The following is a 12,989-nucleotide window of genomic DNA, read 5'->3' on the forward strand; positions in this document are numbered from 1 at the left end:
GTTACTCAACAACTTTTTCTCTTTTCAAATTTTTATGGCATTGAATAAATCTTGTTTTAAGCAATGACATCATCACGCAATGAATGAATGAAAGCTCAGAAATTAATGCACGCAGCATTTCAAACTGATATGACGAGTGATCTATTTTTTTTTTTTTTAATCTCTAATCGCGGGAACTAGTATAAGAACTTTGAAATTCAAAATCCGATCTGAAAAAAAAATTGATTGCAAGATGAACTACCGAACCATATGAACTGTTATGAAGTTAGCGCTATTTGTCGGTTGCCATACCAAAAATGGGTACAGCTGTGGCTGCCACCGGCATTTCGTTTTCAAGTTTGCATACATTTTTTACTGACGTATGTTTATTCAGTTATTGTCCGGTAGACACTTTGCGAATATTTTAGAATGTTTGCACAACTGGTTTCATACGAGAATATCGAAGTCGTATTTTCCACTACAAAAAATCTATGCAAATGTTGAAATCTTAGAAAAAAAATTTAAAATTTTAATTTAGTTTTAACAGATATAATCAAGAGAATATATGTATCGTTGATATAGCCTCTGTTAGTCTCTGGTTCACGACTTATACCGACTCTTCAAACACGATATGCTGACTCCATCCTAGTAGAAAAATTCCTGCTATGTAAGACGGGTCTCATTCATTTCATCGACAATCACTTCATCGACTGTCCATTTCATCGACTGGCCATTTCATCGACTGGCCATTTCATCGACAGGCCATTTCATCGACTAGGTCATTTCGTCGACAGTCCGTTTCGTCGACAGGGTCATTTCATCGACAGGGTAATTTTGTCGACAGGGTCATTTCGTCGGAGTCGCATTCATTTCATCGACAATCACTTCATCGACAGGCCATTTCAGCTGCAAAAACTTTCTGTCGATAAAAAGAAAATTATACTTGTATAATGTTCCCCCACAATGAGTAATGCGCATGAATACAGTGTAAAATCTTGTCAAAAAAAAAAAGGAAAAAAGGAGAGAGAAAGAAAAGGAACAAACTTTTACAATGATAACGATGGTGATGTTTACAAAGAATTTAATCCGAAAAACACAAATCTTTTAGATAGTTAGCTAGTGAAATTACTTCTTGTTTTATCAAAAATTAATATATTCCCGGTGTTTAGATATTTATTTTTTTCAAGCTCAGTTGATTTTTTTTCATATGCAAGTAATCGTTAATTTTGTTACTATTGACATATTAATAAAATTTTCTTACATAAAATTTCAATATTTATATATTTTCTCTTTAAAAAAAATATCGATATAGGAAAAAAACAAACTAAGTTGTATGAGTGGCTATTACGAAGGTTGGTGAGCGAAGTGAGCTAGGGCCGGAACTTCCCAGTATTATAAAAATCCTGGGAAAAAAATGCATGTGGGGAAAAATAAAATGAAAATCCAACTTGGAAAACATATTGGGAAATATTGTTGATAAAAAATTTTGTTCTAACCCTCTTCCTCATGTCTTTGTCAGCTATGCTGCTGAAGAGGAAAGTTTCTGACAATTCCTGTGAAATTTAAATGAAATATTATTTTAAGCAAAAATCTTGTTCTTGTATTTCCAATTTATTTTATTTCTTATTCAATTAATTATTTATAAGGTTTTGGTGTTTAATAGTTCAATAGGTATTTTATCCTATGTGTTCCTTAAACATTTATAAGTTCTTTTACCTTATAAAATAAACTTCGTTAATGTAAAAAAAAAAGAAAAAACTCACAATGACTCCACATCCTCGGTATGCGATGCAATCGAAATGATATAACAAATGATTCCAAATCAGAGGAGGGGAGGAAACCTGTCTAATTGGTTTTTATGATCTAAAACATTTGGGGGAAAAACGCAATTTATTACGATATAACAAATACATTGACTTTTGAGTTCATAATTGAGGAGAGTTATGAATATGCATCTGATTTTATTCTCCTTAATGTTTTATTAAAATAAGTTTAGCAAACTTGTTTTTTTACTCAAATATTAAAATGTTTTTCTTTTCGATTTGACAGAGAATAAAAATTTATTTAAATTAATAAAATTTGCAGTGAGAGTATATACAGTGGTGGCCAAAAGAGTGGACACTTTTTGAAAGTTTCATGTTTTTCCACTTTGCGTGCTTGTAGAATACATTAATTTTTACTCTGAATGATCTTGACGACGAAATGACTTGTCGACGAAATGACCCTGTCGATGAAATGACCCTGTCGACGAAATGACTTGTCGACGAAAAGACCCTGTCAACGAAATGACTTGTCGACGAAATGACCCTGTCGACGAAATAACCTAGTCGATAAAATGGCCTCTATTGATTTTATTGATATCATTTTTTTTATGATGGTATGTGGTGCCATCGCATACGTCATTCCTAATATGTTTCGGTGCGCGTGGTTAGGCCACATGCGTTGAAATAATTTATAGTAAAATAATTCATGTTTTGCTAAAGAAAAGAGAAATAATTAATTAATAAATAAAACATTGTTAAAATAAAATGCCAACCATAAAATAACAATTAACAATATGTAATAAAAAATAAGAAGATTAAATAAACGCTACATAAAAAGCCTGACCGAAAATGCCAGGAGTAGAAAAACACTGCACATGCCGCGCTGGAGGAAAACAGTCACTGTACTACAGGGAGAGAAAAAATGCTCTGATTGGGTTGTCATAACATAACTACTAGAGGAACTCGCCAAAAGGGAGAGCGGGTTCCCAGAAGATGTCCGTAATCGCTACACTGGCGCAGGTCGCTGCACACTCCCTCCGCAGTAACTTTGTTAATGGTAATATCGATGAGGAGGCCTTACAGATCTCCCTGTATGTGTTGTATTGGATGGTGGTGCTGGGACAGTCTATTTAACCACCTTGAGTCGTATAGGCTTACCTGTACTTGTTGTTTTGGTTGTACCAATTGGTGGTGCTGGAACAGTCTCTTTATCCACAGTTGGCTCGTCTGGAGAAAAGCCAGTATTGTCAGTAGTCATATAGACCGGCTTCAAGCGATCGATGGCGATAGTCTGTTGGATCCCTTTGAGTCGGACATCAAAAGTTTTGTCCTTCTTAAGCAGAACTTCAAAGGGACCGTCATAAGGAGCCTGCAACGGCTTTCGCACACCATCGTGGCTGACGAAAGCATGGGAACAGTCTTTTAGATACGGATGGACAAAAACAGATCTACCGGGATGTCTAGAAGTGGGTACTGACCTCACTCTCTCGAAATGGACTTTTATGTCTTGGATTAGTTGCTTGGGGAGAACTTCTACAGGTGAAGGAGTAAAAAGTTCTCCAGGTAATCTTAGTGATTTCCCATAAGGGAGAGTCGGGTAGCCCCGCTCACTTAAGGAGTATTGCTTATATTTCTGCATAATATTGAGTAATACTCAATATTTTTGTATGTTTCTATTGTTTTATCATCTAATTAAGTAATGCAAAAAGAATAAACCAAGAAAAGAATAGTTTAACTTAAAAAAATAGAAATTTAAAAAAACATGTTTTTCAGCTCTTTTCAAAATGTGTCGGGTAGCCCCGCCCAGTTACAAAAATTATGTTTTTTGACTGTTTTTTCAGGTGTAAATGAAAATGACCAATGTATTGACAATAGATAAACCTCATTTATCATTTTTATCACAAAATTATTTTATTTATTACATATTTATATACTTTTAGTGAATTCTATCATTTAATAACAATCATTTAATAACAACAATATTTGCTGTTAAAAATGCATATAACATTCAAATTTGAAGCAATAAAATAATAATCTTTGCTACCGTACATTTATCGACGAAATTAAATTGGACGGTGATACCCGACATTCATGTGAGCGGGGCTACCCGAAATTCAATTTTTTTGTAAATTTGTAATTACTCGAACAATTTTTTACTTACAAACTTCTTTCTTTGTGCAAATTAAACTTAAGACTACATACTTTAATGCTGTATGTATAGAAAAACTCTTTCTATAAAACGACGCTCCCCTACACTAATTCTGCAGTTGTTGTTTTTACATCCTCCTTGAACACGGCTTTGAACCCTAGCAGAATTGTCGGCAAGGCTGTGGACCATTGGTCAGTACCATACGCTTTCAGTGCAGTCTTCAGTGTTCGATGGAACTCCTCGATCAGGCCATTTGCCTGAGGATGATAAGGTGAGGTCCTGATTCCTTGAATACCAAGTAGTTGCGAGAGCGCTTTAAACAATGCACTTTCAAATTGGCATCCCTGGTCTGTCGTGACACGAGCTGGACAGCCAAATCTGGAAAACCAGTGACTATAAAAGTATTTAGTGACCATCTGTGCAGTGATATCTGAAATTGGCACAGCTTCTGGCCAACGCGTAAACCTGTCTATCATAGTTAAACAATAATTATTTTCATTTGATGGTGGGAGTGGACCTACGACATCAATATGTACGTGATCAAACCTCTGTGATTAGTCCTTGAAATCACCTACAGGGGCTTCATTATGTCGAATTATTTCTGATTTTTGACACGGTATGCAATGTCTAGCCCATGTTGTGCAATCTTCTCCTATAGAAGGTCAGACAAATCTCGCGCGAATTAATTTTGAAGTTCCACGGATTCCTGGTGGGATAGATTATGCTACGAATCGAAAACTTTTTTTCGAAATTGTTTGGGAACATACGGTCTCGTTCAATTGTTGCTAACGTCACAATAAAGAGAATGCGAGCAATTAGGTTACGATATCTTTTTTACTAGTAAACCCTGAGAATTTTCAATAATTGTTTTAATCCTGGGTCGTTATGCTGCGAAAGAGCGATTTTGTCATAAATAATTGGAGAAGGCATTGTGATAGCATTTATTCGAGAAAGGGCGTCGGCAGTGATATTTTCGGATCCTTTTATATGAAGGATGTTGGTAGTAAACTGCGAAATGAAATCCAATTGCCTACAAGAACCTTTGTCGGAGCGTTGTTGAAACGCGTACGTTAACGGCTTGTGGTCCGTTAGGATTAAGAAATTTCTACCCTCCAGCATATGTCGAAAGTGTTTAATCGCGCTGTATGCTGCGAGTAATTCACGATCGTACACTCTAAAAACTGTACCTCTGATTTCAGAGGCACAGGCTAAATGTACCGTGTATTTTCTCGCGTAAGAGACACATAACTAATGTGCCTTTAAAAATGAGAGGCACCACAACAAATTAAAGGCACCAAAGCAAACGCCAGTCAGTGTGCGGTACGAAAAGACTTTCGTGCCTCTCAAATTCGCTTCATTTCTTTTTCTTCGGTACGATCATGTAACGGAGAACAAGCGCATGCGCACATCAGTGAAAAATTTTATGACGAAATACGTTTTCTGTCCCCTCGCATCCACGCTAGCGATGGAAGAAGTTTCTTCAAATGTGTTCTATTGATGTTATAAAAATGCTTGAATTTGGTAAGTTTAATACTTGTATCTTATTTTTATATTAATTCCTAAGTAACGACGGCATCTTTTTTATTAATACATTTCAATTTTTATTAGTGAATTATTAATGCTACAAATCTTATAAAAATGTTTAAGCGAGAGAGCTAACCCTAGTTATGTTTACATTTCTGTTGTAGTTGTATTATTTATGTTTTATCATTATANGGGTCGTTATCTTGCGAAAGAGCGATTTCGTCATAATCAATTGGAGAAGGCAATGTGATAACATTTATTCGAGAAAGGGCGTCGGCAGTGATATTTTCGGATCCTTTTATATGAAGGATGTTGGTAGTAAACTGCGAAATGAAATCCAATTGTCTACATTGCCTAGGAGAACCTTTGTCGGAGCGTTGTTGAAACGCATACGTTAGCGGCTTGTGGTCCGTTAGGATTAAAAAACTTCTACCCTCCAGCATATGTCGGAAGTGTTTAATCGCGCTGTATGCTGCGAGTAATTCACGATCGTATGCACTATATTTGCATTCGGTGGGGGAAAGTTTTCGTGAAAAGAAAGAAAGTGGTTGCATTTTATTTGAAACATTCTGAAGCAAGACTCCACCTATATCATAATTGGAGGCGTCGACTTGCAATATTAAATCGGCATCCGCTTCAGGATGAGTTAAGAGAGTAGCGTTTGCTAACAATTCATTACATTTTTCAAATTCCCCTAGTGGTTCATCGCTCCAGTTGATTTCTCTTTTATCGTTACGTTTTGAACCTTTCAAATAATTGGTAAGATTGCTTTGAAAATGCGCAATACGAGGTAAGAATCATCGAAAATAATTAAAAGGCCTAAAAATCGTCTTAAATCCCTAACAGTTTTAGGACATGGATAGTTAATTATAGGTTCAACTTTTTCCGCCAATAGTTTCGTACCGTCTTTTGAAATTAGATTACCTAAAAATGAGAGTTCGGGTACTCCAAAAACGCAATTAGATGTTTGTATCGTTAAACCATATTAATTTAACTGTTCAAATACTGCTCGTACATGTTTTTTATGCTGTTCATTATTTTTACTAAAATTATTATTAAAATTATTTTTACTTCATTATTTTTACTATTTTACTTGTTGTACCGCAAACACACCACTTTTAGATGGCGCGGCTCTCACTTCCGAAATTTTGTCTGCCATTTCCGCCAACTTATTGTCCAGAGATTCGGAACTTATTGACATAATGGCTTGTATTTCTGAGGGCAGTCGCTGGAGCCAAAGAGTTTTTAGAAAATCATCCGTAATGGATTTCCCGCCTGATTCTCTCATTTTACGCAGGAGATGGGAAGGTTTGTCGTCTCCTAAATGCAACGCTGAAATAAGCCGACGGATTTGTTCGTACGTTGAATCTGAAAATTCTGCGGTTAATCGTTTTTTAAGTGTATCATACTTGTCAGTGGCAGGAGGTTCCAACAAAATATCTGATACCACGGGGTCTGGGTCGATTGCTGGGTCATTTCTGGGTCGATTGCCGCGATTAAGTGGTTGTATTTCGTAACACCTTTAGTTATTTTCGCGAGCTCAAAATTGCTCTCCACTTGTATGAACCATATTTTGATTCTGTTTTCTCATAGCGGGGGAAGTTTCACTAACGCGTGGGATACCTGAGATTCTATGGCTACAGCACTATCGTTCTAATTATCGGTTTCAGGCATATTGATTAAATTTGTTAAAAGAAATACGATAAGGGAATCCTAACAAATACACTATCAATAATATATACAATAATAAAATAAGTCAGTAATACGACAATCAGGAAGAATAACTTTAAAGTAATATTTAAAAATAATGAAATTTAACTAAATAACGTTTCAAATATTTTAAAGAAACAAATGACCAAACACAGAGTTCTAAAAAAATTTTATCACATGCCTTGATTTTGCTGCATTGAAACCACGTGGCTGGATCATATAGGAGAAAAAAAATTAGCAAAATAAGCGAAATATTAAAAATTTTGAATAGTAATTATAAGGAAAAAGTGTATGGTTGGATTTATTTTAGGAGATTAAAATAGATTCAGTTCGTTAAGCCGGGTCACCAGTTCGGTGCGCGTGGTTAGGCAACACATGCGCTGAGACAATTTAAAGTAAAATAATTTATGTTTTGCTCAAGAAAAAAGAGTAGAAAAAAATGCCAGGAGTAGAAAAACACTGCACATGCTGCGCTGGAGGAAAACAGTGACTGTACTGCAGGGAGAGAAAAAATGTTCTGATTGGGTTGTCATAACTACTAGAGGAACTCGTCAAACGTGAGAGCGGGTTCCCTGAAAATGTTCGTTAATCGCTACACTGGCGAAGATCGCNAAGGGTACATTTAGCTTGTGCCTTTTATTTAAGAGGTACAGTTTTTAGAGTGTACACTGGAGCAGCTAGTCGTTGCAATGTCATTCCTAATATTGATCTACGACGACATCCTGCAGCCACTCATCGCCGAGCTCTCTTTTTATAACTTTACTTAAGTAATTTCGTGACAGCACAAGATCTCAGAAAAATTACTACCTTTCCCTGCTTTGAATGATTATTTCTCAACTAACACATATCTGGGACTACTTGGGACAGCAAGTTGAACTGAGTTGAGTTGATTTATTTAGGGGTGTTTTTACAGCTACTGTGAAGCAGCAGGACATCAGCCCTCAATGCATTTTCGGCCCAAGAGGTTATACTAAAAACCTACATTCATTTTTTTCTGCAATAAATGATCATGTTACTTTGATATTTTAATTTCTTACATATATCAATGTTGTACTTACGTATGTAAAATTTTATTATGACGACTCCATCTAGGTGTGCTAATTTCTTTGGCAATGAGCATATTATCTCCTCAGCCGGCAAGGTGGCCGAGTGGTTAGCGTACCTGACTGCGAAGCCAATGGCTGCGGGTTCGAATCCCGCTCTGGGCATGGATGTTTCTCTCTCTTGTGTTGTCCTCTGTTGTGTGTGATGAGTGAATGTGGCCCACACTATGAACGGGTTTGTGGCAGTGTGGCGTGGGCAATGTTACTCGCCTCCGTGACTTTTCCTTTTTTTTCCTTTCCTCCAAGACCTGGGCATGTACCTAGGTTATGAAAAACCCTTAACCATATAGCCCAAGACTTGGCCGCTAATCCAGCTCCACTCCAGCCTATATAACATGATATTTAAAAAATATTTTTTTTTATTTTATTTTTTTTTTACTGAAACTGTGGAATTTAAAAAGAAATAAGACGAACAAAATAATACGACGAACAAAAATAAATTAATAAGAAAAAAAGAAAAAAAATAGCGTTAAAAAAAACTAATAGAGATGAAAGTATTACTAGATATAGAGAAATCTGAATAAACAAATATATATATATGTCTTTTTAGTAGGGATGTGTATAGACTTGATTGGATTGACGTAGCTCTTTTAGTTCGTGCAAGTAAGTTGGGCAGGAAGGTGAGGAGGCTCTGTGATTACAGTCCAGATTTAAATTGGAGTCTTGGTTGGATGAGTGACAGTTTATGCAGAATTCTTCTTTTTCTGTGCAATTTTCGATACTATGACCTTTGTATCCGCACTTCTCACAATAACAGTATGACTCAGTACATGTGTTTTGGTGATGACCTATTGTCTGGCATTTTCTGCACCTTAATAAAACCAGTCTTTTTTTAATTGTGCAACGTTGTAGACCAGCGTAGAAATAATTAAGATTCAAAAGCTTGATGGAGAGTTTTCTGTTGACTCTTATGATGATGTGTCTCTTAGAATTATCTCTTTTATGTGGGATTTCTTTGGTCAGTTTGATGATATCATAGGCAGGGTTGAAATTGCCATTGATTTTTATCAAGTTAATAATCTCAGTTTCTGTGAATGTGACAGGTGTGTTAAGAAGAATTAGAGAGAACAACTTTACGTCTTTGTCGTGATATTGGATGCCTGTCTTTTGTAAGGTTGAGAGGACCGTTTCTTTATGTTGATTGTTATGAAACTTTAGTTCTAGCATCTTGCTGCTTCTATAGACTTTTTTCACGGGCAGTTTAGGTTCTTCCTGAATCAGCCTTTCCACAATATCAGTTGTGGAGCAGTCTTCTTGTGGTTTTACTATTATTGGTTTTGGTGGTATTATTACTCGTGGAACATCAACATTGATAGAGGTGGTATTTTCTAATTTTTCGAGTCTTGCGTTGATGGTCTTTAGATTCTCTTCAATTTGATTTAGTGGGTTTGAGGAGTGAACATTTAATGAAAAGTCATCAAGTTTTATTCGTATGTAGTCAATTTTCTTGTCCAAAGATGTTTGGAAGTTTCTAGAGTTTATCAAGTCATGAGTTTCTTGTTCCGAAGTTATCTTCCTTATTTGTTGAATTGCGTTGATACAAGCAGATCGTGGTTCTTGCGGAAGGAATATTTTCTTATGATTGCTGTAGTTGATGTTTTTCTCTATTATATGTAGAAGGCGTTCTATATCCGTTTTAGTCTGTGACATGATGGAGGTATTTTTGTTGGTAGAAGTTGGAGTATCACTGATGATGCAGTCGTTGGTTACCGGAGAAGTATGTTCATAGACAGAAGTGAGATCAACGATTACTGAAGGTGATGTATTAGTATCAGGACATTGTATGGTTTTATTATCTTTTCGATGAGAATTTTTTGATCTGGAAGGAGTTTCTGTGAGTGAGATATTATAGTCAACTCTTTGAAAGTTTTGTGTAACTCTGCGTTGGGATCTTGCTGATCTTGCAGGATTTTGAAAATTGTCTGTAACTTGTGAATTAGCCATGAAAGAAGGTAGTCAATATGTAAGCAGAAAGGGTAAATAGAGCTCTTTAAAAACGTTAGTTAATGTAAAAATACAAATTAAAAAGAGTGGCAATGGTGAGTCAAAGCCTGGCCCCTGAGAAAACCCAGAGTAGAAGTTAATTGAGAACCGATGCTCCATTGATAAGGTATGTCACCGCCAGAGAAAAGAGGTGTGGGAGGATAAATGCGTATTAGATGTGCTGAAAACCTGATAGAATGCAGGAAACAATGAAGGCGGCTCTAGGCAGAGTGAGGAAACTTAATTGGTTGAAGCAGAATGATCAGTCATTAATGGATACACTGGCGATGGCATACAAGTACTAAAAGTTGCCTAATGAAAATTTAACTAGAAACATATGTGATAATTTAAGACAGTTAACTATATATCAAATTTAGTGCTAAAAAGATAAGATGCAACAGTAGATAACAACTGGTACTAGGCCGGTAAAAGTTATATCAATAAATGTACTAATAAAGAGAGGATAGGCCATCGCTATGTTAACAAACAATTTCTAAGTGCTTAAAAATGGTGAGAGTAAACAAACCGAAGTATTAATAAGTACTACTGTTGATGAGTTGACCTGGGTATTCCATTGGTTGGTAGTATCCAAAATCTTCTGGTAGGCTGATGCAAAATATTGCTAGATGACCTTAAGCTATATATGAGTATGTAAATCTAACTTGAGCTTTGTTATTTGAGAAAAAACATTGTAAAAATGCAAAGAAAAATCAAAATAAAGCACTCGGAGACAATTTTGACAATAATATAATGATACATAATTTAAAAAAAACACTTAAAGATAAATAAAATGGCCCTAATCTATGTAAAAAGAAATAAAAATGAACTAAGACAACAAATGTATGATAGAATCAATATAATAAAGGTTTGTAAACAATGACTCTGGTATTAACTTAAAAACAGCATGGAATAGGAAAAGCTATTAAAATGAATAATGTCGATTATAAATTTAATTGATTAAAGAATTATGGATATGGCGTGATTTAAAGCACTTAACTGTGTTTGCGATCATAGAAATTGTTTACATTTTGTTATGGGGAATAGAACACCATTAACATGGGAAAGTGATGTCTCTTTGAAATTTAATATAAAGTCAAAGGATGGATGAAAAATTAAAAACAGGGTGGCGGACAATTGAAAACATTTGGGGGAACAACATATAAAAAATTTAGATAGAAATAAAAACGCTAAGATAAAAATTTGAGTGTCCAAAGTCAGAGTTTTCAAAATAATGATTTAACATAGCGATAGCCTATACCTAGGAGCGTCAAACAATTTAAAGATACTGATAATTAGAGTACCAGAAAACAGGAAAATAAAAAGTTAATATATTTGAAAAGAGTATCGCATGGAGGGTTGAAATGAAATGCTTTAAATTTGAAAAAGAGTCGATAAGTTAATGAAAATTTAAGCCAAAGATAGCAATGATTATCACTTGCAGTGGATGACATGTTAAAATGGCGATCTGACACTCTAAGCCTAAATCAATGGAACATCGAAAATCTAAAACTTGAAAACGGAAAAAGGGGCCTCCCAGAGGCCGGAAAAGACTCACCAGGGATGCCTTGGGGTGTTACATGCTGTTTTTATTAAGAATTGGATAGAACAAATAGATATTTAACGCTTTTATTAGCGGTTTTTTGGAGCTCCGAATGGAGATATTGCTTGTGTGGGAACTAGATCAGCTCTCTCCTCGCCTCCGTGACTTTGGTTTACAGGTGCCCACTGGGTAACGCGAAATGAGTAACACCTCTGGCATCTTCTAAAGCGAAACGAATAAAGTTCAGTACCCGCCATTCGAAAAAAAAATTTTATCTCCTCAAGAGAGGGAGAAAGCTCTTTTAATAAACTGAAAAAACTAAAAAAAAGTTCTTAAAATAAGACTTAAATCGCAATAGTAAACAATATTAAGTTGATTTCATTTTTGTATTAACTTTATTTATTCTTACGTCTGTATTAAAGTAATTTGTGCAATATATAAATCGAAACAATTTTAAGCACACTCATTTTGCTTTAAAAAAAATTGACAGTCTGCATTGAATGCCTGCAAAAGTGTGAGGAATAAAATTGTCTTCTAAATGTATTTGGTTAAAGGACGATTTTTCACAGTGCCTCCAAAGGAGTTAAATAATGGTTCTGTTTAAGGAAGAAAAGAAGAACTTCTAGTCGTTAATTTATTCTTGCATTGATTGATCTTTTGGGTCGGGGAAAAATCTGCGTCAACACATAGGGAGGCAGCTTGTTATTGAACCTTTAGACTAGTTTTTAAACTGCGTTTTTAAGTTTATATCTTATGACAGTAAGTATTTTCTTCCTCTTTTTTTATCTGCAGATCTTTGGAGGGTATTTTTTTCCGAGAAGGCAGAGCAGACGAAATTTATTTTGGTTCTCAGAATTTCCAAAAAGCATTTTCTTTTTTTTTTTGTCTTTGACAAAACTAGCCTCTTGGCAAATTGGCGACTCTTCTATGTTGATCACCGACACAATATTAAACCATCTTGGACCTGTGGCATCATCTCTACTGAGAAAATATCTCGTTTGAGCTGAATAACAAAATCCCACATTTAGTGTTTAAAAAACAGCAGCATTGTATTTTCCAAACGCAGGCAGATGCATAAGAAAACCAAGTTTGTATGCTATCCCATACAGCAAATTTCGTCCTAAAGACATCCCAAAACATTCCGAACACTCCTGGAACAGTCATATCCGTAGAGTGTTAGAAGAAAGAATTTCGTAGGATGTCACAAATCGACAGCAATATGACAGGCCTTTCAAAGG

This window comes from Parasteatoda tepidariorum, chromosome 6, assembly GCF_043381705.1.
Source record: "Parasteatoda tepidariorum isolate YZ-2023 chromosome 6, CAS_Ptep_4.0, whole genome shotgun sequence".
Taxonomy (NCBI): domain Eukaryota; kingdom Metazoa; phylum Arthropoda; class Arachnida; order Araneae; family Theridiidae; genus Parasteatoda; species Parasteatoda tepidariorum.